We start from the raw sequence: 27,207 nt of genomic DNA, 5'->3' as shown, positions 1-27,207 counted from the left end.
GCTGACAGATCGGACCCTTGACTAACATTTTTGACATTTTTGGGGGGATCAGTGACATTACTACAGTAATCAGTGCTATAAATATGCACTGTTACTGTAATAATGCCATTGGCAGGGAAGGGGTTAACTATGTGGGTGATCAAAGGGTTAAATGTGTACCTAGGGGAGTGATTCTAACTGTATGGGGGCGTGCCTTGTGAAATGACCATAGAGACCTGTGATCCTATATAGAAGGTTCACAGTAGCTCTGTGATCATTCCAGAAAGAACGGTCAGCTGTGTTTACAACAGCTGACCGTTCTCTCTCAGAATCCCCCTAGCTGCAGGCGCGCAACCGACATACACCTACGGGGGTTTGCACAGGAGCGGCTGCTTGCCGCAGTATAACTGCGGCGGGCGATCATTAAGCGGTTAAAGAGAACCTGTCCCCCAGCAGGAAAGCCACCATAGAATTTTTGATGAGTACTCATCTTTAGTCATTGTAAGTTTTACCTAAAAAGTAATCTTAATGTGAGTTCTACATTTTAACCATCATATGTTTAGGATCAAATTTCTTAGCCCCCGTGCAATGGAACTGTCTAATGGGAGCGACTTGAGTCACTCTCGCTTAGAAAAAGGTTCCTGCACTACTTCTGGTGCGACTTCGGCACAACTTGCATTGACTTCGGTTAACCACTTGCCGACTGCCCGCTGCAGATATACTGGCTTGGCTGCGTGAACCGCCGTACCTGTGCGGTGGTTCCTGGGAGCGCTCCTGGGGGCGTGCATACACCCACCCCCATTAGGAAGCAGAGAAGCCGATCCACGGGGCTGGCGGCCACGATTGCCGCTGGGCACCCGCGATCGCTCCCCGCTGAGAGAGAACGATAGTCTGCTATTGTAAACACAGCAGACCGTTGTTCTCTCTGGAATGAACACAGAGCGCATGTGATCCTCCTATTTAGGATCACAGGTCTCTGTGTTGATTCCACAAGTCCCTCCCCCTCACAGTTAGAAAACACCCCCTAGGCTCACAATTAACCTTTTGATCGCCCCTGCTTTAATCCCCTTCCCTGCCAGTGTCATTATTACAGTAACAGTGCAGATTTTTAGCACTGATTACTGTAGTAATGTCACTGGTACCCCCAAAAGTGTCAAAAATGTCAGTTAGGGGTCCGATCTGTCCGCCGCAATGTCGCAGTCTCGCTAAAAAAAATCGCTGATTGCCGCCATTACTAGTAAAAAAATAAATAAATAAAAATGACATAAATCTTTCCCCTAGTTTGTAGACGTGATAACTTTTGCGCAAACCAATCAAAATACGCTTATTGGGACTTTTTTTTTTACCAAAATATGTAGCAGAATACAAATTGGCCTAAAATGATGAAAAAACTTGACTTTTAAATTTTTTATTGCGAATGTTATATAGCAGAAGGTGAAAAAAATTATGTTTTTTTTTTTTTTTCAAAATTTTTGCTTTTTTTTTTGGTTATAGCGCAAAAAATTAAAATTGCAGAGGTGATCAAATACCACCAAAAGAAAGCTCTATTTGTGGGGAAAAAAGGACGTCAATTTTATTTGGGTACAGCGTCTCACGACCACGCAATTGTCAGTTAAAGTTACGCAGTGCCGGATAGCAAAAAATGGCCTGGTCATTAAGGGGGTAAAACCTTCCGGTCCTTAAGTGGTTAATAATGCCATCAATTATTGGTTTAGTGCCCCCCCCCCCATGCCTCTGGTAACATGCGTGTTTTCACGTGCACCAAAATGCATTTTGCCACAACACCGTGCGGTTTGGTGCGGCACAATTTTGAAAAAGGGCCAGACACTTCTTTTCCGTGTTTCGCAATAGAGTAGGGCAGCCCATTGAAGCATATGGGCTGCTCTACACGCGATGCACGAGAATGCGCGGATGCACACGCGCTCCATCACAGCTGCATGGTGTCAGTGAAGCCTTACTTCTTGTGGTGCCACCAGAGCAGCAAGTGAGTTTATGCATGCAGTCCCTCTTATAATATGTGTGCTGTTGGCACGTAGACCCTTCCAAATGCCCCCCAAAATACAAGCCGGCAAAGATAGCTGTTAAAGCATTTGCTGGCCATTGCTTCACTATTTAAAAAAAATCACTTCTCCTGGCCAAAGTTTTTTTTTTTAATTAATTGATACATGTTTCCTAGGGCAATGCTCCCCATGCTATTTTTTTTTTTTTTTTTTTACACCCCCTTGCCTTGTAGCCCAGAAAATGGGCGTTTTCACTTTGACAGATTCGGCTCCCATTGATTTCAATAGAGTTCAGGTTCAGAATCCGAACTTCTTTTAAGTCCTTGAAGTTTGTCGAGCCTCCTCATTGGCTGAGACACAGCAGCAGGAGCCATTGCACCCCCCCCCCCCCCCGGCTGTCATTCACAGCTGTAAGGAGGGAGTGGGGGGCAGAGCTGAGCCCTGTCTGTGTGTCCTATGGATACTCACACCGGAGCTCAGGAGGGAGCACACTTGAGTGCCCCGGAGCCAAAGGCTTGCTCTGGGGGCACTCTGTTGAAGGAGGAGGAGTCAGGAGAGCCAACGGGGGACCCAGAAAGAGGAGGATCAGAATCCGAACGTCTTTAAAGTCCTTGAAGTTGTTGAGCCTCCTCATTGGCTGAGACACAGCAGCAGGAGCCATTGCCCCCCCCCCCCCCAGCGGCTGTCATTCACAGCTGTAAGGAGGGAGTGGGGGGCAGAGCTGAGCCCTGTCTGTGTGTCCTATGGATGCTCACACCGGAGCTCAGGAGGGAGCACACTTGAGTGCCCCGGAGCCAAAGGCTTGCTCTGGGGGCACTCTGTTGAAGGAGGAGGAGTCAGGAGAGCCAACGGGGGACCCAGAAAGAGGAGGATCAGAATCCGAACGTCTTTAAAGTCCTTGAAGTTGTTGAGCCTCCTCATTGGCTGACAGACAGCAGCAGGAGCCATTCGCCCCCCCCTCCCTCCCCACGGCTGTCATTCACAGCTGTAAGGAGGGAGTGGGGGGACATTTTCATTTTGACAGATTCGGCTCCCATTGATTTCAATAGAGTTCGGGTTCAGAATCCGAACTTCTTTAAAGTCCTTGCTCTGGGGGCACTCTGCTCAAGGAGGAGGAGTCAGGAGAGCAGACGGGGGACCCAGAAAGAGGAGGATCAGAATCCAAACTTCTTTAAAGTCCTTGAAGTTTGTTGAGCCTCCACATTGGCTGAGACACAGCAGCAGGAGCCATTACCCCCCCCCCCCCCCCCGTGGCTGTCATTCAAAGCAGTAAGGAGGGAGTTGGGGGGCAGAGCTGAGCCCTGTCTGTGTGTCCTATGGATGCTCAGACCGGAGCTAAGGAGGGAGCACACTTGAGTGCCCCCGGAGCCAGAGGCTTGCTCTGGGGGCACTCTGCTCAAGGAGGAGGAGCCAGAAGAGCTGACGGGGGACCCAGAAAGAGGAGGAGGATCAGGGATGCTCTGTGCAAAACCACTGCACAGAGCAGGTAAGTATAACATATTTATTGTTTTATTGTTTTTAATTCCTGCCTTTAATATCACTTTAAATCTACTGTAATGGTAAAGAAAGCGGCATGTGGAACAAGGTCCTGTAACAAAAAACCAAAGGCGCCCCTCCATGATCTGTGAACTACTTCAGCAGCATAGGTTGCAGGTCCTGGCCTTTGTACACCCCCCTCCTGCTGAAATACACAAGGTGGTCACCTCCTCTGCCTACCCCTTGGCCCAGCCCTGCATGCGAGGGCCCCTTTAAGTTGCTGCTTTTAGCGTATTATCCTATCCTGCAAATTTAGAACTGGTTAGGAGGAGTGTTGAGTTGTCAGCAAGTTAATGACTGTGCCAAGGAGAGAGGTGCCAGAATCCGAGTCACCTGGATGGTAATCTACATGGGTTGGGTCCTTTCCCACCCACACATTGGCTCTGGCACTGGGAGGAGAGGAGGGAGAGGAGACAGAGAGGAAAAGAGAGCCATTGCCAGGCTGAGATTTACTGCTACTGCTACACGTCTGCCTGCGAGAGAGAGAACACATAGTCCACAAGGGCAGACGAAGGGCCGCAGGGCGGATGTTCCTTACACCCACCATGTCTTCCCTAAATTCTGGTTGTCTTCGTAAAATAGAACTCTCAACTGAACATTTTCTGGGTGGAGAGGGGAAGGGTAAGATCCCTGCTAGGTTTTAACTGATGTCTGTGTACCCGCTGCTGAGACTTCTCTTCACTTCCTGTGTGATTGCTGGGACAGGAAGTAGGGGCAAATCTTCCCATCACAGGCATGGAAAGTAAATCAATACTTGATGACATTTCTTATCTTTCTCCACTCTGTTTCAACTGAACCTAAATGGCCATCCCACCCAACATTTTTGTTAAAGTTATTATAATTCCATCCTTCTTATACTATATACTCCAACAGTGAGATCCCCCCTATATCATTTTCAACTCTTCCTGTCCACCTGGATGTCCTCCGCCCTCATTTGTGTCCTCCTTGTACATTCTCCATAATATATCCTAAATCAAAATCCAGCAGACCTGTACAGCAGGTGTACAGACCCGGGAACTCAGCACAGGGATGGTGGGAGCCCCTCATAATGGGCACAGCAGGAGTACAGACCCAGGAACTCAGCACAGGGATGGTGGGAGCCCCTCATAATGGGCACAGCAGGTGTACAGACCTGGTAACTCAGCACAGGTATGGTGGGAACCCCTCATAATGGGCACAGCAGGTGTACAGACCCGGGAACTCAGCACAGGGATGGTGGGAGCCCCTCATAATGGGCACAGCAGGAGTACAGACCCGGGAACTCAGCACAGGGATGGTGGGAGCCCCTCATAATGGGCACAGCAGGTGTACAGACCCGGGAACTCAGCACAGGGATGGTGGGAACCCCTCATAATGGGCACAACAGGTGTACAGACCCGGGAACTCATCACAGGAATGGTGGGAACCCCTCATAATGGGCACAGCAGGTGTACAGCACTGGGATATCAGCACAGGGATGGTGGGAACCCCTTATAATGGGCACAGGAGGTGTACAGACCCAGGAACTCAGCACAGGGATGGTGGGAACCCCTCATAATGGGCACAGCAGGTGTACAGACCTGGGATATCAGCACAGGGATGGTGGGAACCCCTCATAATGGGCACAGCAGGAGTACAGACCTGGGAACTCAGCACAGGAATGGTGGGAACCCCTCATAATGGGCACAGCAGGTGTACAGACCTGGGAACTCAGCACAGGGATGGTGGGAACCCCTCATAATGGGCACAGCAGGTGTACAGACCTGGGAACTCCGATAAAAGATCTCACCAATGAAGTCCCATAAAGAGAGAAATAACTGTCAGATTTAAATTCTTCAGCATCCATCAAACAGTGAAATCTAGAACAGCTGAACTAAAAATAAAATAATAAAACGCCTTCATAGGGCAGCAGCACACATTCCAAAATGTTAACACTACAAAAGGACTGCCTGGCCTGCATCTCTGATTCACAATGCCCTGCTTTGCAGAAAACTCCAAATAAACAAAATATAAAGAAATATTTTAGCCTGTAGCAGGAAGTAAAGCTTCCTCTTTTCTTACATTGTAGCCGCTAACCATTATGCTCCATCATCCCCTTCCATCCATCAGAGAAAGTTATACTGACCAATCGTGTAGGGGCATTTATTATATTGGCATTGCCGCAGCTCGTTATTAGGTAACCCGCAGGCAAAATCATCACCTGAAACAAATGCCCGCACCACAAAAATAGTATGAAAAAATAAAACATGAGATTATTATAAATAGGTCGAATATATGTTTTATTCATTTTCATAAGTAAAACATAAATAGAATGGCACTATATAAATGTACACCATCCAACAGATTAAAGACAGGCTAAACCCCAGAAAAAAGAATTCCAATGCACCAGCCCTATAATAATATAATATAATATAATATAATATAATATAATATAATATAGAGTCCTGGATGACACCGACCCAGGTAAGTAACCCATATATACAGTATATTTTATAGTATAATATATACTTCACCACGGAAGACTCTCCACCCCATATGATGTATGGCGACAGACCAAATTGATTTGTAAGATATTCATGGATATTATATTTCAAACGTGGCTGCTAATTTGTACGTTGTTTTTTAGATGCATGGACTGCACCTGCTCCTGACGAAGTGTTTGTACACGAAACGCGTAGAGCTTAATTGATGCAGTCCTTTTAGTCGTATTATATGTTTTGAACATTGATTATAATTAATTTATTTATGCCAATCATGAATATTGCACATATTTTTTGCTATTATTACCATTATGTTTATTCAACCTCTTTATTACTTTCAATTGTTATGCTTTATGAATTTGCTCTTTTGGGTATATGGATACATTTTTATGAATCATGTGTATTATGTGATTTGAAGCAATATTCTTCCATGTATATCCTTTTTTCCTGTGTTCTTGATATTACTCAATAAATATGTACGTTTTTATCTATACTACCATTGTATGTTTATATAGAGACACATGAGTAATACAATTTGTGTATTTACTGGTCACACACCTCATGTAAAGTCCCAACAAGCTCGTTTTTCCTTTCTCGAATCCAGGGATGGAGGCATATCTGCATTATGCCTCATGTAAAGTCCCAATTTTTCCTTCCCATTTATTGAGTGTAATATAATTCACCAAATAAACACATACAGGAAAAAAAAAATTATTCTGTATACAATAAATCTATCTATCCCTATAACTCTACCTATCTATATTATATATAAAAATAAATAAATATAATATATGAAATACATATATTTTATAGTGTATTTTATATATACATATGTATACTGAATATACAGTATGTAATATATTTATTTTATAAATATTCATTATATTATTAATATAATGAATATTTATTCATTTTTATATATAATATAGATAGATAGATAGATAGATAGATAGATAGATAGATAGATAGATAGATAGATAGATAGATAGATAGATAAATGTTTGTTACAAAATCAAAAATATTATGTATACATATGTATACTGTATATGCAGTATATAATATATTTATTTTATATATTATTATTGAATATTAAATATATTAAAATGAATAAATATTCATTATATTATTAATATAATGAATATTTATTCATTTTTATATATAATATAGATAGATAGATAGATAGATAGATAGATAGATAGATAGATAGATAGATAGATAGATAGATAGATAGATAGATAGATCATAAATAAATGTTTGCTACAAAATACAAAATATTATGTATATATATATATATATATATATATATATAAATTATATATATATATATATATATATATATATATATATATATATATATATATATGTATACTGTATATACAGTATATAATATATTTATTTTATATATTATTATTGAATATTCAATAAATTAAAATGAATAAATACTCGTTATATTATTAATATAATGAATATTTATTAATTTGTATATATAAGATAGATAGATAGATAGATAGATAGATAGATAGATAGATGGATAGATAGATAGATAGATAATAAATAAATGTTTGTTACAAAATAAAAAATATTATGTATACTGTATATGCAGTATATAATATATTTATTTTATATATTATTATTGAATATTAAATATATTAAAATGAATAAATATACATTGTATTATTAATATAATGCATATTTATTCATTTTTATATATAATATAGATAGATAGATAGATAGATAGATAGATAGATAGATAGATAGATAGATAGATAGATAGATAAATCATAAATAAATGTTTGTTAAAAAAATATTAAAATAAAATAACACCAATAGCGAATACTAACCCACCCAGTAAATAAACTGCAAATGATGTCTGTACGAAAAATGTGAGAATAAGCTTCCTGTAACAAAGACAGGTCACTACTACTTCCTCTCCTTGTGTAGGGTGATTGGTCTTGTCTCCGCCCCCTCCTGTAGTTCTCTGCAGGCAGTCTGTAGCGGGTGGAGCCTACTTGGCCCCTCCCACAGCTCTGCTCTCTGCACAGGCAATGTACAGCACAGTGATGATGCTACATTTACATGGTAATATCTGGGTTTGAAAAGACATTTGGTGCACACCAAGGGGATTTCTACTCTTTGTGGCTATTAAGGTATATATTTAAATTATTATTTTTTTTTTTTTTAAATAAATTATTATTATTATTATTATTTTTTATCAGCTTTAATTAATACATGAATGAGCAATGAAGACTAGGGACAGGGATTCTCAGGACGAATATTTTACACCCAATCTTGGATTGGCGCTGACACCTCTGCTCTGGCTGTGGCGGGGTTAATGAAACGTTAGCTAAGTGTTTGCCGGATTTTTCACTCCCCCGGAGAGGAGGGGAGGCAGCTCTGCCTCTTTTATGTGGTTGACATTACTGAACTCTGTAAGAGCAGCTGGGTGAGGAGTTCTGGTGGAGAAGCTGGGAATCCTCCAGCACACTATTATTCCGCCCCCCCCCCCCCCCCATACGCTGCCATCATACCCCAATACACAATATGGGCTGTAATTCAGGGTGTCATAGCTAAAATAGCAATTGTCCCATTCATTCTGATTACTGAGAAGAGGCCTCATCCCAAATCCTCTCCTTTCTGTGCGCAAAATGTGAATTCTGTACACAGATGCTGCAAGGTCGCCCTGAAAATGTCAATCCCAATGGATGACAGGTTCACTTTAAATACAAACCAGACCTTCCTCCCTTTTCCTTCTTTATCCCCTTCAGGCAGGCTTGTCTATCATTTGACCGCTGTGATTGGCTCTCATGATCCACTGGCTCCCGATCAGAAGCTGTGACCGAGAGCTGCCAGGGACAGCTTAGTCAGCGTACCCTCAGAACACAACCTTAGGCTGTCATAGACGCATATTTGCAGCCAGTGCCGGGACAAGGTCATCCAGCGCCCAGGGCAAGGATGCCAAACTGCGCCACCACTTCCCTTGGGTTAGGGCCAAGGTGTCCCCCCTATCCCTGAAATAAACCATTGTGCCCAGAGCAACTGTTCCTCCTGCCCACCCCTTGTCCCGGCCCTGTTTGCAGCTGCTGGGCATTAAAGTGCACTATTCTTACAGCTGATCAAATGTGTTATGCGGTCAGCAAGAGGTTAATGAATTTTATTCCCCCCCCACCCTTTTAAAGGAATCACAGATACAAATTTTTTTTATAAATACCCATTGCTTATTAATATTATGCAATCCCCTATGCAGTCAGTAGGTGGGGCTCTAGTGTTACTTTCACATGTAAAGCTTGGTATCACTCTCATCTGTGCTGAAACAATCCCCTTGTTTATTATTATTATTATTATTATTATACAGGATTTATAAAGCGACAATAGTTTATGCGGCGCTTTACAATTTGAGACAATACAAATACAATATACTTTAATACAGTGGGAATCAGAGGGCTTTACAGAAATTAAAGCGTAACTCCACTTTTGTTGAGAAAGAAACATTCCCCTCCGGGTGATCTCTGTACATTACAGGGATTATAACAAACTTTGTTGCAGATCCCTACCCTTTGTTATTCTGAAGAAATCACTGTTTGTTCCTCTGTGCCCCTGTGCTAGGTGAGTCTGATGGGAGTGGTTTCATAATTATCAATCAGCTGTGCAGCTGCAGAGCACTGATGAGGAAATCTGCTGGGTCTGCATCCCTTTAGACGTGTTCCTATTGGGAGTATCTCAACAAAAATGACATTTTTGTTGCAGGAGATTCCTAATATCTGACTTGTATCTTAGTGCAGACTTCTGGGAAAATTGTTGAGCCAATCACATGAGCAGGAAATGTTTCTGGGGTGTGGTCAGTATAGATTCTGTGTACAGAACAGCTCCAGGCGGCCATATTGGATTGCATTTTCAGAAAATACAACAGCTGCAGATTGAAAAGGAAAGGTAATTTTTAATAACATTCAATTACAATATGATTTGTGTTACAATTGTATACGCCATATTATTTTTTCTTTATTTACTATTTTATTTTCCTTACGAAAGTGGAGTTACCCTTTAAAGTAGAACTATAGCCAAAACTCTTTTTTTCATTTTGGATAGAGAAAGGAAGGGTTATAACCCCTGTCAGATTTTCTTTCGCCATCTGTGTCCCATTGCAGAGATTTCCTTTCACTTCCTGTCCCATAGCCAAACAGGAAGTGAGAGGAAATCCCTCCAAATCAAGGGAATTCCTTGGGGACCCCCAGATCACCGGAACTAGTGTTCCTATTGGAAGATCTCCCCTCTATCAATTTTCTGGGGACAACCAAAAATTTGGGATTTTCTTTTACTTTAACTTTCAATGATAATGGTACACAGGATAAATAGAGAGGATGAATCTCCTTAACGGGGACACAGGCAGCAATAAAAACTGTCAGGTGTTCAAATCCCTCTCCACTCTATCCAAAACTAAAGAAAAGCTTTTACCATTAGTTATGCTTTAATTAACCATCACAACGCAACTGCTCCTCTCTTATCAGGATATTGAGTCTGAGGTTTCAATCAGACAAGAGGAGCTGCAAAGCAAGCTTTGTGTGCTGTAATGCTTTATTTAGGTGACCCACAGTGCTTAAGGAATCCTTTGCCCTGTACTGGCAAAATTAGATTGACTGGAGCCGCAGTTGCACATATGGTAGTCTAGAGACTACCCTGCATAAAAGTCTATTAACCACTTCTGGACCAGAAGATTTTCCCCCTTAATGACCAGGTCATTTTTTGCGATATGGCACTGCATTCATTTAACAGACAATTGCGCGGTCGTGCGATGCTGTACCCAAATAAAATTGACGTCCTTTTTTTCCCACAAACAGAGCTTTCTTTTGGTGGTATTTGATCACCTGTGCGATTTTTATTTTTTGCGCTATAAACAAAAAAAGAGCGACAATTTTGAAAAAATAACAATATTTTTCAAATTTTTTTTTAAAATTCCCCCCCCCCCCCCCCCAAAAAATGTAAAAATCAAAATTTTTTAACATTTTAGGCCAATTTGTTTTCTGCTAAATATTTTTGGTAAAAAAAAAAAAATCGCAATAAGCGTATTTTGATTGGTTTGCGCAAAAGTTATTGTGTCTACTAACTACGGGAAAGATTTATGTCATTTTTATTGTTTTTTTTTTTAACGAGTAATGGCGGCGATCTGCAATTTTTTTTTTGCGGGACTGCAACATTGCGGCGGACAGATCGGACCCCTGACTAACATTTTTGACACTTTTGGGGGTACCAGTGACATTACTACAGTAATCAGTGCTATACATAAGCACTGTTACTGTAAAAATGACACTGGCAGCGAAGGGGTTAACTTTATTAGTGATCAAGGGGTTAAGTGTGTCCCTAGGGGCGGGATTCTAACTGTAAAGGGGAGTGGCTTGTGATGTAACCACAGAGACATACGATCCTACATAGCAGGATCCTATAGTCTCTGTAGCTACATCAGGAAAAATGATAGACGGCTTTGTTTACATCAGCCGCCTGCCTTTCTCCCTCTCCAGCTGGAGATCGCGAGTGGCCGGTGGACATCGGAGCCGCCGGTCACTCACACGGGGATGCCCGTGAACGAGCGGGGGCGGGAGCGCTCGCCCCCTGCAGGCTCCTGGGCGAGCGATGTAGTACTACGTCGCTTTGCCCAGGAGGGGCTGACTGCCGCAGTAAATGTACTGTGGGCGGTCGGCAAGCGGTTAAAGCTGAACTCCAAGGAAACAGACACAGTTTTATTTATATATATATACACACTGTATATATATATATGTGTGTGTGTATATATATATATATATATGTGTGTGTGTGTATATATATATATATATATATGTGTGTGTGTGTATATATATATATATATATATATATATATATATATATATATGTATATACTGAGATTTACCTTCCTAAGGTTTTGTAATTCTGTCCAATTGGTCCAGAGATTTACACAGCTCTGCCGCACAACAGACCTGATATTTCTCTATTGCAGTTAAGCTATCCATGTACATTGGGGAAATAAGTATTTATTGCAGGTTAATGCATAGAATACATTAAGATAAAAAAACCTTCCTGACTTTACAACTCCTTTAACCACTTAAGCCCCAGCCCTATTTCGGACACTTTTTGTTTACAAGTTAAAATCAGTATTTTTTCCTAGAAAACTACTTAGAACCCCCAAACATTATATATATTTTTTTAGCAAAGACTCTGGAGAATAAAATGTTGGTCATTGCAAAATTTTTTGTCACGCGGTATTTGCGCAGCGGTCTTTAAAACGCCATTTTTTTGGAAAAAATTTGAAAAATCACATTTCACTGCATTTAAAAAATACTAAACAGTAAAGTTAGCCCATTTTTTTTGTATATTGTGAAAGATGATGTCACGCCGAGTAAATAGATACCCAACATGTTACGGTTTAAAATTGCGCCCCCCCGTGGGATGGCGACAAACTACGGTCAATAGAGATCTCAATCTGCGACGCTTTAAATTTATTTAACGGTTACCAGTTTAGAGGTAGAGTGTAGCTCTTTTTTTTAAATTATTGCCCACGCTCTGGCGATCGCGGCGATACCTCACATGTGGGGTTTGAACAGCGATTTCATTTGCGGCTCGACTTGCGTATACGTTTTTTTTTGTGCGCGAGCTAACGGTGACGGGGGCGGCTAAATTTTTTTTTTTTTTTTTCCTATTTATTTTTTATTTTTTTCAACTTTATTACAGGTTTTTTTAAAAAAAAAAAATCTGATCACTTTTATTGCTGTCACAAGCAATGTAAACATCCCTTGTGACAGCAATATGTGTGACAGGTACACTTTATGGAGGGATCGAGGGTCTAAAAGACCCCTCCACTACACTTCCCTGTATGCAAAACGCCGAAAACTGCATTTTTGCATACAGCCGTTTTTTAAAACTGCCGCCTTTTGCAGCACAGTAACCCGGAAGTGACGTCATGGACGCCGCCTCCGGGTTACGTCATCGGAGACCCGATCGATGCCGTTTCCGGCATTCATCGGGACTCCATCCAGCCGGCGGACGTGCCGGCTGGGAGCTCAGGGCTCCCGGTGGGAGGGGAGCCCAGTGCAAAGCCACGGAAGGCGGCGGGAGGGGGGGGACGTCCCCTCCCGCCCCCCCGGGTAACGATCGAGCGGCTCCCGAGCCGCATCGGTCGTTACCGATGGAAAGCCGACCGTCGGTACCGGGATGATGTCTCTAGCTAGAGGCATCATCCCGGTATAAGCCCGCAAAGTTTACCGACGTATGCCCTACGTCGATATGCGGTAAGTGGTTAAGGTTTCTTGGCTGTCTCTTGGCAACTTGAAGTTTTAGCTCCCTCCATACATTTTCTATAGGATTAAGGTCTGGAGACTGACTAGGCTACTCTATGACCCTAATGTGCTTCTTCTTGAGCCACTCCTTTGTTGTCTTGGCGGTATGTTTTGGGTCATTGTCATGCTGGAAGACCCATCCATGACCCATCTTCAGTGTTTTGTAAGCAGGTTTTCATCCAATATTTTACAAGATAGCGCCCCATCAATTGAACCCCTCAATGCAGCAAAGTCGGTCTGTACCTTTTGCAGAGAAACAGCCCCAAAGCATCACCTTTCCACCTCCGTGCTTGACTGTAGGGAGTTCTTGGGGTCATAGTCAGCATTTTTCTTCCTCCAAACACGGCGAGTCCTCCTCCTCTAGAAGGCATAGTCATGTACAGTCATGCTGTGGTCAGATTAGACCAAAATTGAGGTCTTAGACATTAACTCAACTCGCTGTGTTTGGAGGAAGAAAAATGCCTACTATGACTATAAGGACACCATCCCTACAGTCAAGCACGGAGGTGGAAACATTATGCTTTTGGGCTGTTTCTCTGCTAAAGGTACAGACCGACTTTGCCACATTGAGGGGTCAATGGACAAGGCCATGTATTGTAACATCTTGGATGAGAACCTCCTTCCCTCAGCCAGAACACTGAAGATGGGTCGTGGATGGGTCTTCCAGCATGGCCATGACCCAAAACATACCGCCAAGGCAACAAAGGAGAGGCTCAAGAAGAAGCACATTAAGGTCATGGAGCGGCCTAGCCAGTCTCCATACCTTAATCCTATTAAAAATTTATGGAGGGAGCTGAAACTTCCAGCTGCCAAGCGACAGCCAAGAAACCTTAAGGATTTAGAGATCTGTACAGAAGAGTAGACTACAATCCCTCCTGAGATGTGTGCAAACCTGGTAACCAATTACAAGAAACGTCTTACCTCTGTGCTTTCCAACAAGGGTTTCTCCACCAGCTACTAAGTCATGTTTTGCTTGGGGATCAAATACTTATTTCACTCACTGAACTTCAACTCCATTTATAACATTTGTATTGTGTGTTTTTCCTGGATTTTTGGTTGATATTCTGTCTCTATCATTTAAAATACACCTATGATAAAAATTATAGACCCTTCATTTCTTTGTAAGTGGGCAAACTTACAAAATCTGCAGGGGATTCATTAATTATCCCCCCACTGTAGCTCGGTCATCTCCCTGCCCCCCATCCTGTGATTGGAAAAGGAGCAGCAAAAGTCTAAGTGCTCTTGTACAGGGGATTACAAGCAATGAAGTCAGAGACGGACATTTAAATAAGTTGTGTTTAAAATATTTTTAACATTCAAAAATAGTAACTCTATTTTTGGTGTTTTCTAATATTCTTTTCTCCCACTGACCAGCAAGTGGCGCTATGTTACATACCTCTCACTTTTGTTGTGCTGTATGTACAGTATGTACAGTCTCAACATGCCTCGGGTGGTAAAATTAACTCCCGTATGCATGTGCGGGTGTTACATCATTCCAGCCCAGCCAATCAGGGAGGCAGAAGATGCCAAACCAGGAAGAAGACCAGGAACACATACTGGTAAATGAGTTTGCAGACACCACTTTGCTGTAGGGGGAGTATTGTGGATTTTATTTATGCTTTAAGGGTGACTTTTTTCTATTTCATATCAGACTGTTTGTCCATCAAAACTGCATGTTAATGCAAGAAATATCCTTCCCAATGTAAGACGCACTCTTCTTTGTGCAAATGGGGCAAAATCAAATGTTCCCATGCTACAGTATTCTCCTGCAGATTGAATGTGTGAATTAAAAAAATACTGCATTATAGCCACTAGATGGCTCTGAGGAGCATACTCATTTCCTATGATAGTCAGCACCATCTAGTGGACCTAATGCAGTATTTTTCCCATTCGCACATTCGATCGCAAGAAAATGTTGCCTGAGAACATTTGATTTTTTTCCCCATTTGCACGGGACAAATTTTACATTTTACATGCACAAGCAGTTATGTGATTTTTTTTTTTTTTTTATAAATACACCCCTTAGTATACAGGGCCAGTTTTACATGAACAGTTCAAAGAATTATTTTTCTAGTCTATTCTTTTTAGCTACAACATATGTTTCAAAGAAATGAGACATACAACAATGTCATTTGTTTCTCCAATAAAAATACTTTTGAAAAAAAGAAAAAGAAAAGGAGGTGGATTGAAAATATTTTAAAATATCCCAGAACTGGATCCAGACTGCCGGGAGGGAGAATTGTACCAAATTTGCTCTTCTCTGTGAACTCTGTGCCCACACCAACTATTCTGGAATATCTCATATTTATCTGGATAAGAAACATAAGGGTGTCGCACTGCCAGCACACTGCAAGGAGCTCACAGCGGAATGTAATTGTAATTGTCAGATGGGCCGCTCAGAGAGACCATTTGTCATAGGCCTGAGGGTGACCTGAGGGCAACCTGGGCCTCAACATGCCATATCAGGCCAGAGGATCTGAGCAGAAAGCTGTTTGATTGACCTTTCTTTCTGCATAGAGAACCATTTCAGAGATTGTTATTGGTTGTTATAGTGCGAAAAATATTGTATAACTGTAAAAAATAATAAACAGAACATTACCACCCTGCAGCTACCATATGGGAGAGATATACAGTGTGATTGATAGATGCCAAAAGAATTGTGCCATATAGTGGGGGAGAAGGAAGACAGGACGGATGGAAGGAAGGAAGGAAGGGGGAGGAAGGAAGAGAAAGGAAGGGGAAGGAAGGAAGAGAAAGGAAAGGAGGAGGGACGGAAGAGGAAGGAAGGAAGGGGAAGGAAGGAAGAGAAAGGACAGAAGGAAGAAAGAGGAAGGAAGAGGAAATAAGGTAGGAAGGAAGGAAGGAATGAATGAAGAGGAAGGAAGGAAGGAAGATAAAGGAAAGAAGGAGGAACAGAAGAAGAAGGAAGGAAAGAAGGAAGGAAGAGGAAAGAATGAAGGAAGAGAAAGGAAGAGGAAGGAAGGAAGAGAAAGGAAAGGAGGAGGAACAGAAGAAGAAGGAAGAGAAAGGAAGGAAGAGGAAAGAATGAAGGAAGAGAAAGGAAGAGGAAGGAAGGAAGAGAAAGGAAAGGAGGAGGGACGGAAGAGGAAGGAAGGAAGAGGAGGAAGGAAGAGAAAGGAAAGAAGGAGAGATGGAAGGAAAGAAGGAAGAAAGAGGAAGGAAGGAAGGAAGGAAGGAAGAGAAAGGAAGAATAAGGAAGGAAGATAAAGGAAAGAAGGAGGGACAGAAGAGGAAGGAAGGAAAGAAGGAAGGAAGGAAGAGAAAGGAAGGAAGGAAGAGCAAAGAAAGAAGAGGAAGGAAGGATGGATATAAGGAAATCCATAGATAACGAAATCAAATTAATTTTGGCTACAAGAGCTACAAAGCACATCCACAAATATATATTAAAAAGCCATCACAGAAAACATGACTTTTGATACTTCTATAACCTTTAGAATATTTGTAAGGAAAGAAGGAAGGGGAAGGAAAGTTAGGAAGGGAGGAAATCCATAAATAACAAAATCAAATACATTTTGCCTACAAGAGCTACAAAGAACATCCACAAATTTGCATTAAAAAGCCATCACAGAAAAAGAGACCTTTGATATTTCTACAACCTTTAGAATAGTTGACTCTGTGATAGCCCAGTTTTGACTAAAAAAAAAAAAGATGAAAGGGGGCACTTGGCTGAAATCACTGCTGAAGTCAGTATATACATCCATGGGATTACATAACAGAAAATCAGCTATGTTCTCTAACCAGAGCACCTACCCCTATTCGGATCATTGGGGCTTTGCCCAGTTTCTCTGATTGCCTTGACTGCTTTGGTGGGTAGAGCTCCTTTTTACCAATCAAGAAGATGACCTGGCTGAGAAGTTTTTAACCTCCTGGTGCCCAACCAGTGGCCCAACGGCACCATTGGCCCTTTCATACTTGTTGTATAGCCCTCGGACCACAGCAGTCAGTAGTGGGAGCACTGATTTGGAAAGGGACTACTATGGCAGTGATCTTTAGCAGTATCTTAATACATGTTCCTAGACTTTGTTTTGTATCCTGCAGTGTGTCTTCAGTTTCCAACCACACCCGTAGCATGCCCACAGTTCTGAAACACATCTGTAGCATATTCACAGTCTCCAACCACACCTGTAGCAAGTCCACTGTTTCAAACATTTAGCACCACCAATGAGGGAGAAACATTTCCCACCGACCACCACGGTAAGGAGCCTTCTTCCCACAGAACCACCAATGTAAGGAAACTTCTTACCACTGACCACCAATGTAAGGAACATTCTTCCTACTGACCACCAGTGTGAGGAGCATTCTTCCCACAGAACCACCAATGTAAGGAGCATTCTTCCCACAAAACCACAAATGTAAGGAAACTTCTTACCACTGATCACCAATGTAAGGAACATTCTTCCCACTGATCACCAATGTAAGGAACATTCTTCCCACTGATCACCAATGTGAGGAACATTCTTCCTACTGATCACCAATGTGAGGAACATTCTTCCCACTGACCACCAATGTAATAAACATTCTTCCTACTGACCACCAATGTAAGGAGCATTCTTCCCACTGACCACCAATGTAATAAACATTCTTCCTACTGACCACCAATGTGAGGAATATTCTTCCCACTGGCCATCAATGTAATAAACATTCTTCCCACAGAACCACCAATGTAATAAACATTCTTCCTACTGACCACCAATGTAATAAACATTCTTCCTACTGACCACCAATGTAAGGAGCATTCTTCCCACTGACCACCAATGTAATAAACATTCTTCCTACTGACCACCAATGTGAGGAATATTCTTCCCACTGGCCATCAATGTAATAAACATTCTTCCCACAGAACCACCAATGTAAGGAAAGTTCTTACCACTGATCACCAATGTAAGGAGCATTCTTCCTACTGTCCACTAGTGTGAGGAACATTTTTCCCACAAAACCACGGATATAAGGAAACTTCTTACCACTGACCACCAATGTGAGGAGCATTCTTCCCACTGACCACCAATATCAGGAGCATTCTTCCCACTGACCACCAATATCAGGAGCATTCTTCCCACTGACCACCAATATCAGGAGCATTCTTCCCACTGACCACCAATGTAAGGAGCATTCTTCCCACTGATAACCAATGTAAGGAGATTCCTCCCACAGAACCACCAATGTAAGGAGCATTCTTAAACTAGATTTGAAAATTGTCTGTCCTAAAAAAAGGGTAATAATCTAGAAACTGCCCTCCTGCATTGTATGTTATTAAGGAATAGTGTGGGGACAAAGACACTCAGGACTGTCCAGAAATTCTTAGAATCAAACATGACACCTTCACCTTATGTTGGCCATACACGGTTAGATTTTTATTTTATTTTAATTAACATGCATCCAAAAATCAAGCATGGTGATACACAATAGATCTGTTATTGGTTCAAGAAAGTTTGTTTAAAAGCTCTAAAATGTGATGACTGTACCAATGCTTAGAATTTTTTCGGATTAAATATTTTCCTAGCACATACCCAATACAACATGTATGGTGCTTCCCTATCGAAAATCAAATACACAGATATAATTTTTTGGAAACAGAAAAATAATTTCCATCCTGATCCTTTGAAGGTCGAAATTGACTGCTGGTTTGAATCCACTAACTGGTCAAAAAATGAACGAACATTTGGAAAACTAAGGCTTTCAAAAGAAACTCTAACTGTATATGGTGATTAGAAACCTCTAAAACAGCCATTATCGACCAGGATTCCTTGGCACGTTAGGGTTCCTCCAGGAGGTGCCAGGGGTTCCTTAAGGTGTGGCTAATGGACCTCTCATCTAATGTTACAATACATTTATCTAATGTTGCCTTCATAAATCTAAGTCCTTTACCACTTGGCAGTAGCATGACACCAATGATTGTTAAAGCTGTCTGTAAGGGTGGAATTCTAACCACAATACTAAGGAAGGAGATTTTCTTCCCACAGGCCACCAATGCAACATGCTTTTTCCCTGTTGGCCACCCATGTAAGGGGCAATCGTTCCATTAGCCACCAATGTAAGTTGCATTTTTTCCACTAATCACCAATGTAAGGGGCATTCTTCCCTCTGACCACCAATGAAAATCACATTCTTTCCACTGATCACCAATGTAAGGTGCATTCTTCCTACTGACCACCAATTTAAGGAGCATTCTTCATATTAACCACCCATGTAAGGGGGCCTTCTTCTCATTAGCCATCAATGAAAGGTGCAATCTTCCCACTGACCACCAATATAAGCTACATTTTCCCCATTTACCACCAATGTAAGAAGCAATCTTCCCACTGACCACCAACGTAAGGTGCATTCTTTCCACTGACCATCAGTGTAAGGTACATTCTTCTCCTTGAACATGAATGTAAAGAACATTCTACCCACTGGCCACCAATGTATGTGGCATTCTTGCCACTGGCCACCAACGTAAGGAGCATTCTTCTCATTAACCATCAATGTAAAGAACATTCTTCCCACTGACCACCAATGTAAGGGACATTCTTCCCACTGACCACCAATGTAAGGGACATTCTTCCCACTGGCCACCAATATAAGGGGCATTCTTGCCACTGGCCACCAACGTAAGGAGCATTCTTCTCATTGACCATCAATGTAAAGAACATTCTTCCCACTGACCACCAATGTAAGGGGCATTCTTCCCGCTGACCTCCAATTTAAGAAGTACTCTGCCCACGGATCACCAATGTAAGGAGCATTCTTCACACTGGCCATCAATGTAAGGGGCATTCTTCCCACTGGTCACCAATGTAAGGAATATTCTTCCCACTGGTCACCAATGTAAGGAATATTCTTCCTACTGGCCACCAATGTAAGGGCCATTCTTCCCACTAGCCATCAATGTAAGGGGCATTCTTCCCGCTGACCTCCAATTTAAGAAGTACTCTGCACACTGATCACCAATGTAAGGGACATTCTTCCCACTGGCCACTAATGTAAGGGGCATTCTTCCCGCTGACCTCCAATTTAAGAAGTACTCTGCACACTGATCACCAATGTAAGGGGCATTCTTCCCACTGCACTCCAATGTTACAAGCATTCTTCCCACTGACCACCAATGTAAGGAACATTCTTCCCACTGGTCACCAATGTAAGGGGCATTCTTCCTACTGGCCACCAATGTAAGGGCCATTCTTCCCACTGGCCTCCAATGTAAGGGCCATTCTTCCTTTTGGCCACCGATGTAAGGAACATTCTTCCTCCAGGTCACCAATAGAGGGGCATTCTTCCCACTGGCCGCCAATGTAAGGGGCATTCTTCCCACTGGCCACCAATAGAGGGATATTCTTCCTACTGACCACCAATGTAAGGAGCATTCTTCCCACTGGCCACCAATAGAGGGGCATTCTTCCCACTGGCCACCAATGTAAGGGGCATTCTTTCCACTGGCCACCAATGTAAGGAGCATTCTTCCCACTGGCCACCAATGTAAGGAGCATTCTTCCCACTGGCCACCAATGTAAGGAGCATTCCTCCCACTGGCCGCCAATGTAAGGGGCATTCTTCCCACTGGCCACCAATAGAGGGATATTCTTCCTACTGACCACCAATGTAAGGAGCATTCTTCCCACTGGCCACCAATAGAGGGGCATTCTTCCCACTGGCCACCAATGTAAGGGGCATTCTTTCCACTGGCCACCAATGTAAGGAGCATTCTTCCCACTGGCCACCAATGTAAGGGGCATTCTTCCCACTGGCCACCAATGTAAGGGGCATTCTTCCCACTGGCCACCAATGTAAGGGGCATTCTTCTTACTGGCCACCAATGTAAGGGGCATTCTTCACACTGGCCACCAATGTAAGGTACATTCTTCCAACTGACCACCAATGTAGGAGACATACTGTACTTCCAACTGACCACCAACAAAAGGGGCATTTTCCTAATGACCCCCCAATGGACTAATCTTAGCAGGGGTTCCCTGAAACATGACAATTATTTCAAAAGTTTCTCCGGAGTAAAAAACGGTTGAGAAAAGCTAATCTTTAAAGGTAAGAAATTATTTTTTTCAAATCTTTTTTTTTCTAAGCCTGGCCATACATGTTCAATTGTCTTGTACAATTTTCTGTTAGATTTACCAAAATCCATATAATATGAGGTCAAAACCAAACAACACGTTCAACTGTGTCCTATAAGGCAGGCCTTTGTACTACATAGTTGAAGGTAAATCTAAAGAAAATTGTACAGAAAATTGTAAGAAAATTGTATAATGTATGGCCAGCCTAAGTAGTCTGTGTAAATGAGAGCACATAAACACAAAATTGACTTCAAAAAGCGGAAATACCCCTTAAATTTTAATTTACCCTTCAAAGCTCCTTTGGGTGCTGGAACTGCGAGCTCTCTGAAGATCAGGGAAGCATTATATTAAAGAAAACGCATGTAAAAAAAAAAAGATCTCTGATTGGCTGCCGTGAGTTCCGCCACCTTGTACATTTTTTGATCTTAGGAGCTGAGCCCGGGAGAACTGTCATCCTCCAATTCTATTCCATGCAGAAGAATAGGAAGGGCCTTTTTCTATTTTCTTTGTATCTCTCAGAGAGCCGTTCATCGCAGCACCCGGCACAGAAAGAATCGAAAAATTGGAGCAAAGAAAGCTTTTTCCACTGACCTTTCCCTGCGTCCGTTGTGGCAGCCGGCGACTGCAGAAGTGCTGAATTGATGTAAAAAGTAGGAAAAAAAATATCAGGCAGGCTGCTGTGGGGGGGTGTGGACTGCAAATTGTCATTGATTTGTGTGAAGAGAGCGCTGCTTCCTAGGAGTGGTTTGAAGAATGTACTCCCACCACTCCCTGTAAACCAAAACTATTTGGCATGGAGCCTCGCCAGTCCACCTGTACGAGGAAACTGGGCTGTGCGGCTGGCACCCTCTACCACCTTTATCAGTGCGCCTCCTCTGCGCCTCCCTCGCTCAACTGGTTCTTCTTTTTCCTTTTTTATTTCTTTTTTTTTTTTTTAACCCTTTTTGTTCCTTGACACCTAGACATCCAGACCAAACGTCCGATACAACGATAACTCATTTGCCTATCTAAAAATAACCAATTTCTACAAATCACGGGAGGTTTTAAAAAGGTATCTAATGATCATGTGTACCAAAATTGTATAAAAAAATAAATAAATAAATAACGAAAATAAAAATTGTATAAAAAGTACTGGTTATATAAAGTGATAAAAAAAATAAAAAAAATCACAAAATAGCAAAAATGTGGGCCTTCATTTTTTTTTTTTTTTTTTTCATTTTTTTTTTTTTTTTGTTGCTTGGTACCTAATGATTATAGTTACTAAAACTGTATAAAAAAAAAAAATAAACATTGTTTAAAAAGTACTGGTCATATAAAATGTTAATAAAATCCCAAAAATATGTGCCTTAATTTTTTTTTTTTTATTGTTGTTGCTTGGTACCTAATGATCATAGTTACTGAAATTGTATAAAGAAAATATAAGAAAAAATGTAAAAAATTGTATAAAAAGTACTGGTCATATAAAATGTTAATAAAATCCCAAAAATATGTGCCTTAATTTTTTTTTTTTTTTATTGTTGTTGCTTGGTACCTAATGATCATAGTTACTGAAATTGTATAAAGAAAATATAAGAAAAAATTTTAAAAATTGTATAAAAAGTACTGGTCATATAAAATGTTAATAAAATCCCAAAAATATGTGCCTTCATTTTTTTTTTTTTATTGTTGTTGCTTGGTACCTAATGATCATAGTTACTGAAATTGTATAAAGAAAAAATTAAAAAAATTGTATAAAAAGTACTGGTCATATAAAATGTTAATAAAAATCACAAAAATGTGTGCCTTCATTTTTTTTTATTGTTGTTGTTGCTTGATACCTAATGATTATAGTTACTGAAATTGTATATATATATATATAAAAAATGTAAATTGTATAAAAAGTACTGGTCAAATAAAATCACAAAAACTGTGTGCCTTTGTTTTTTTTATTGTTGTTGTTGCTTGGTACCTAATGATTATAGTTACTGAAATTGTATATATATATATATATATATATATATATATATATATATATATATATATATATATATATATAAAAAAAAAAATGTAAATTGTATAAAAAGCACTGGTCAAAAAAATCACAAAAATGTGAGCCTTCATTTTTTTTTTTTTTTGTTGCTTGGTAACTAATGATCATAAGTACTGAAATGGTAAAAAAAAGAAAAAAGAAAAAAAAATTAAACATTGTATAAAAAGTACCGGTCATATAAAATGTTAATAAAATCACAAAAATATGTGGCTTAATTTTTTTTATTTTTGTTGTTGCTTGCTACCTAATGATCATAGTTACTGAAATTGTATATATATATATATATATGTAAAAAAAATGTAAATTGTATAAAAAGTACTGGTCACATAAAATCACAAAAATGTGTGCCTTCATTTTTTTTTTTTTGTTGCTTGGTACCTAATGATCATATGTACTGAAATTGTGAATTGTAATAAAATCACAAAAATATGTGCCTTACTTTTTTGTTGTTGTTGCTTGTACAAGTATTTCATTAAAGCCACATTCACATCTGAGCATTTTGTACATGCATAAAAAATTGTGCGTTTTTCCTGTGCGTGTTTTTGCGCTACATGCACGAAAAGTAGCTCGTGAAGCAAAAAATGCTTGAAAAACACTTAAAAAAAAAAAGCTCACTTTTAGTTATTTATTTATTTATTTATTTATTAACCCTTTTTGTTCCTTGACACCTAGACATCCGGACCAAACCTCTGATACCTCAACGATTACTCATTTGCCTATCTAAAAATAACCCATTTCTACAAAACATGGGAGGTTTAAAAGGTACCTAATGATCATGTGTACCTAAATTGTATAAAACTAAATAAATAAATAAAAATTGTATAAAAAGTACTGGTCATATAAAATGGTAAGAATAAAAAAATCACAAAATTGCAAAAATGTGCGCCTTAATTTTTTTTTTTTGCTTGGTACCTAATGATCAAAGTTACTGAAATTGTATAAAAAAAAATAAAAAAAATTGTTTAAAAAGTACTGGTCATATAAATGGTTAATAAAATCACAAAAATATGTGCCTTCTTTATTTTTTTTATTGTTGTTGTTGCTTGGTACCTAATGATCATAGTTACTGAAACTGTATAAAAAAGAAAAAAAAAATTAAAAATTGTAGAAAAATTACTGGTCATATTAAATGTTAATAAAATCACAAAAATATGTGCCTTCATTTTTTTTATTGGTGTTGTTGTTGCTGGGTACCTAATGTTACTGAAATTGTATAAAAAACATTTTTTTAAAAAAAATTAAAAATTGTATACTAATTACTGGTCATATAAAATGTTAATAAAATCACAAAATTGCAAAAACATGTGCCTTAATCTATTTATTTATTTTGCTTGGTACCTTATGATCCTAATTACTAAAATTGTATTAAAAAAAATATATTAAAAAAAAAGTAAAATTGTATACAAAGTACTGGTCATATAAAATGTTAATAAAATCACAAAAATATGTGCTTTCATTTTTTTTTTATTATTGTTGTTGCTTGGTACTTAATGATCATAGTTACTGAAATTGTATAAAAAAAATAAATTTAAAAAAATAAAAAATTGTATAAAAAGTACTGTTCATATAAAATGTTAATAAAATCACAAAAATATGTTCCTTCATTTGTTTATTGTTGTTGTTGCTTGGTACCTAATGATCATAGTGAAATGTGTATAAAAATAAAAATAAAAATTAAAAATTATATAAAAAGTACTGGTCATATAAAATGTTAATAAAATCACAAAAATATGTGCCTTAATTTTTTTTATTGTTGTTGTTGCTTGGTACCTAATGATCATAGTTACTAAAATGTATTAAAGAAAAAAATAAAAATTTTAAAAAATGTAAAAATTGTATAAAAAATGACTGGTCATATAAAATGTTAATAAAATCACAAAAATGTGTGCCTTAATTTTTTTTTTATTGTTGTTGCTTGTACAAGCATTTCATCAAAGCCACATTCACACCTAAGCATTTTGCAAATGCATAAAAAATCGTGCATTTTTCCGGTGCGTGTTTTTGCGCTACATGCAACAAAAGTAACTCATGAAGCAAAAAAATGCTTGACAAACACGTTAAAACGCGCAGTTGAAAAAAAAAAAACGAAGCTCAACACTCTTTTATTTTTTATTTATTTATTTAATTTGAACTCTTTTTGTTTGTTGACCCCTAGACTTCCAGACCAAACGTCGGATACCTCAACAATAACTAATTTAAAAATAACCAGTTTCTTCATAAAAACAGAAGGTTTAAAAAGGTACCCAATGATCCTATGTACCAAAATTGTATAATAAATAAATAAATAAAAATTGTATAAAAAAGTACTGGTCATATAAAATGGTAAAAAAAACAAAAATCACAAAATTGCAAAAATGTGTGCCTTAATTTTTATTTTACTTTTTTGCTTGGTACCTAATGTTCCTAATTACTAAAATTGTATAAAAAAACATTTAAAAAATTAAAAAATTGTATAAAAAGTACTGGTCATATAAAATGTTAATAAAATCCCAAAAATATGTGCCTTAATTTTTTTTTATTGTTGTTGTTGCTTGGTACCTAATGCTACTGAAACAGGATCATCAGTGCCCTGATTACAGAAAAGTGAAATAGAGTGCCAATCAGTACCCACCATCAATGCCCACAGTGCCCACCATCTGTGCCCATACTGCTGCCAGTCAGTGCCCATCAGTGCCTGCTCATCTAGGCACTGATGGGCATTGACTAGCAGCACTATGGGCACTGATGTTGTTGCCCATCAGTGCTCATCAGTGCCGCCTGTCAGTGCCCATCAGTGCCGCCTCTCAGTGCCCATCAGTGCCGCCTTTCAGTGCCGCCTATCAGTGCTCATCAGTGCTGCCTATTAGTGCCACCTATCAGTGCCCATCAGTGCGGAATATTAGTGCCACCTCATCAGTGCCCATAAGTGCCACCTCATTAGTGCCCATAAGTGCAGCCTATCAGTGCCATGAGTGCCGCCTCATCAGCGCACATCAGTGAAGGAGAAAAATTATTTATTTTCAAAATTTACTCACAGAAAAACTTTTTTTTTTAAAAAATGTTGTCTTTTTTCTTTCTTTTTTTTGTAAGAAATAAAAAACCCAGCGGTGATTAAATACCACCAAAAGAAAGCTCTATTTGTGTGAAAAAAAAAATGATAAAAATTTCATATGAGTACAGTGTAGCATGACCGTGCAATTGTCATTCAAAATGTGACAGAGCTGAAAGCTGAAAATTGGCCTGGGCAGGAAGGGGGTGAAAGTGCCCAGTATTGAAGTGGTTAAAACAGGTCTGAAGTCTCTTTACCCACTTGCTACCCAAGCCAATTCTGACACTTCCCTCCTAGATCTAAAAATCATCTTTTTTTTTTTTTTTTGCTAGAAATTTACTAAGATGCCCCCAAACATTATATATGGTATATTATTTTTTAACATTATATTTGGCAGAGACCCTAGGAAATAAAATGGTGGTCATTGAAAGTTTTTATGTCACACTGTGTTTGTGCAGCAAATTTTCAAAAGCTGTTTCAACATGTTTCATGAATTAAATGAATTTTAGATTGTAAGCTCTAATGAGCAGGGCCCTCTGATTCCACTTTTACACTTGTATTGTAACAGTAATGTCTGCCTTCATTTTGTTAAGCGCTGCGCAAACTGTTGGCGCTATATAAATCCTGTATAATAATAATAAATAATAATAAAATTGTATGTTCTCCCTGTGCCTGCGTGGGTTTCCTCTGGGTACTCTGGTTTCCTCCTACACTTCAAAGACATGCTGGTAGGTTAATTGGATCCTGTATAAAATTGGCCCTACCATGTATGTATGAATGTGAGTTAGGGACCT

The 27,207-nt window shown here is 39.6% G+C and overlaps 1 protein-coding gene across 2 annotated transcripts in view; it reads right to left on the bottom strand.

The window, feature by feature from the left end:
• Positions 1–27,207, bottom strand: part of ZBTB7C (zinc finger and BTB domain containing 7C) — a 322,326-nt gene that overhangs the window by 113,871 nt on the left and 181,248 nt on the right. The window contains exon 1 of one of the 2 annotated variants that reach the window (XM_082254580.1): positions 21,948–22,107. The exons of the other annotated variant lie outside the window; for it this stretch is intronic. The gene's annotated coding sequence lies outside the window, so the exon portion shown is untranslated. Of the gene's footprint in view, positions 1–21,947; positions 22,108–27,207 lie in introns of those variants that run through there. 2 annotated transcript variants of the gene reach the window in all.

This window comes from Pelophylax lessonae, assembly GCF_965119305.1.
Source record: "Pelophylax lessonae genome assembly, chromosome: 1".
NCBI lineage: Eukaryota > Metazoa > Chordata > Amphibia > Anura > Ranidae > Pelophylax > Pelophylax lessonae.
This window is presented reverse-complemented; position numbering and strand designations above follow the sequence as displayed.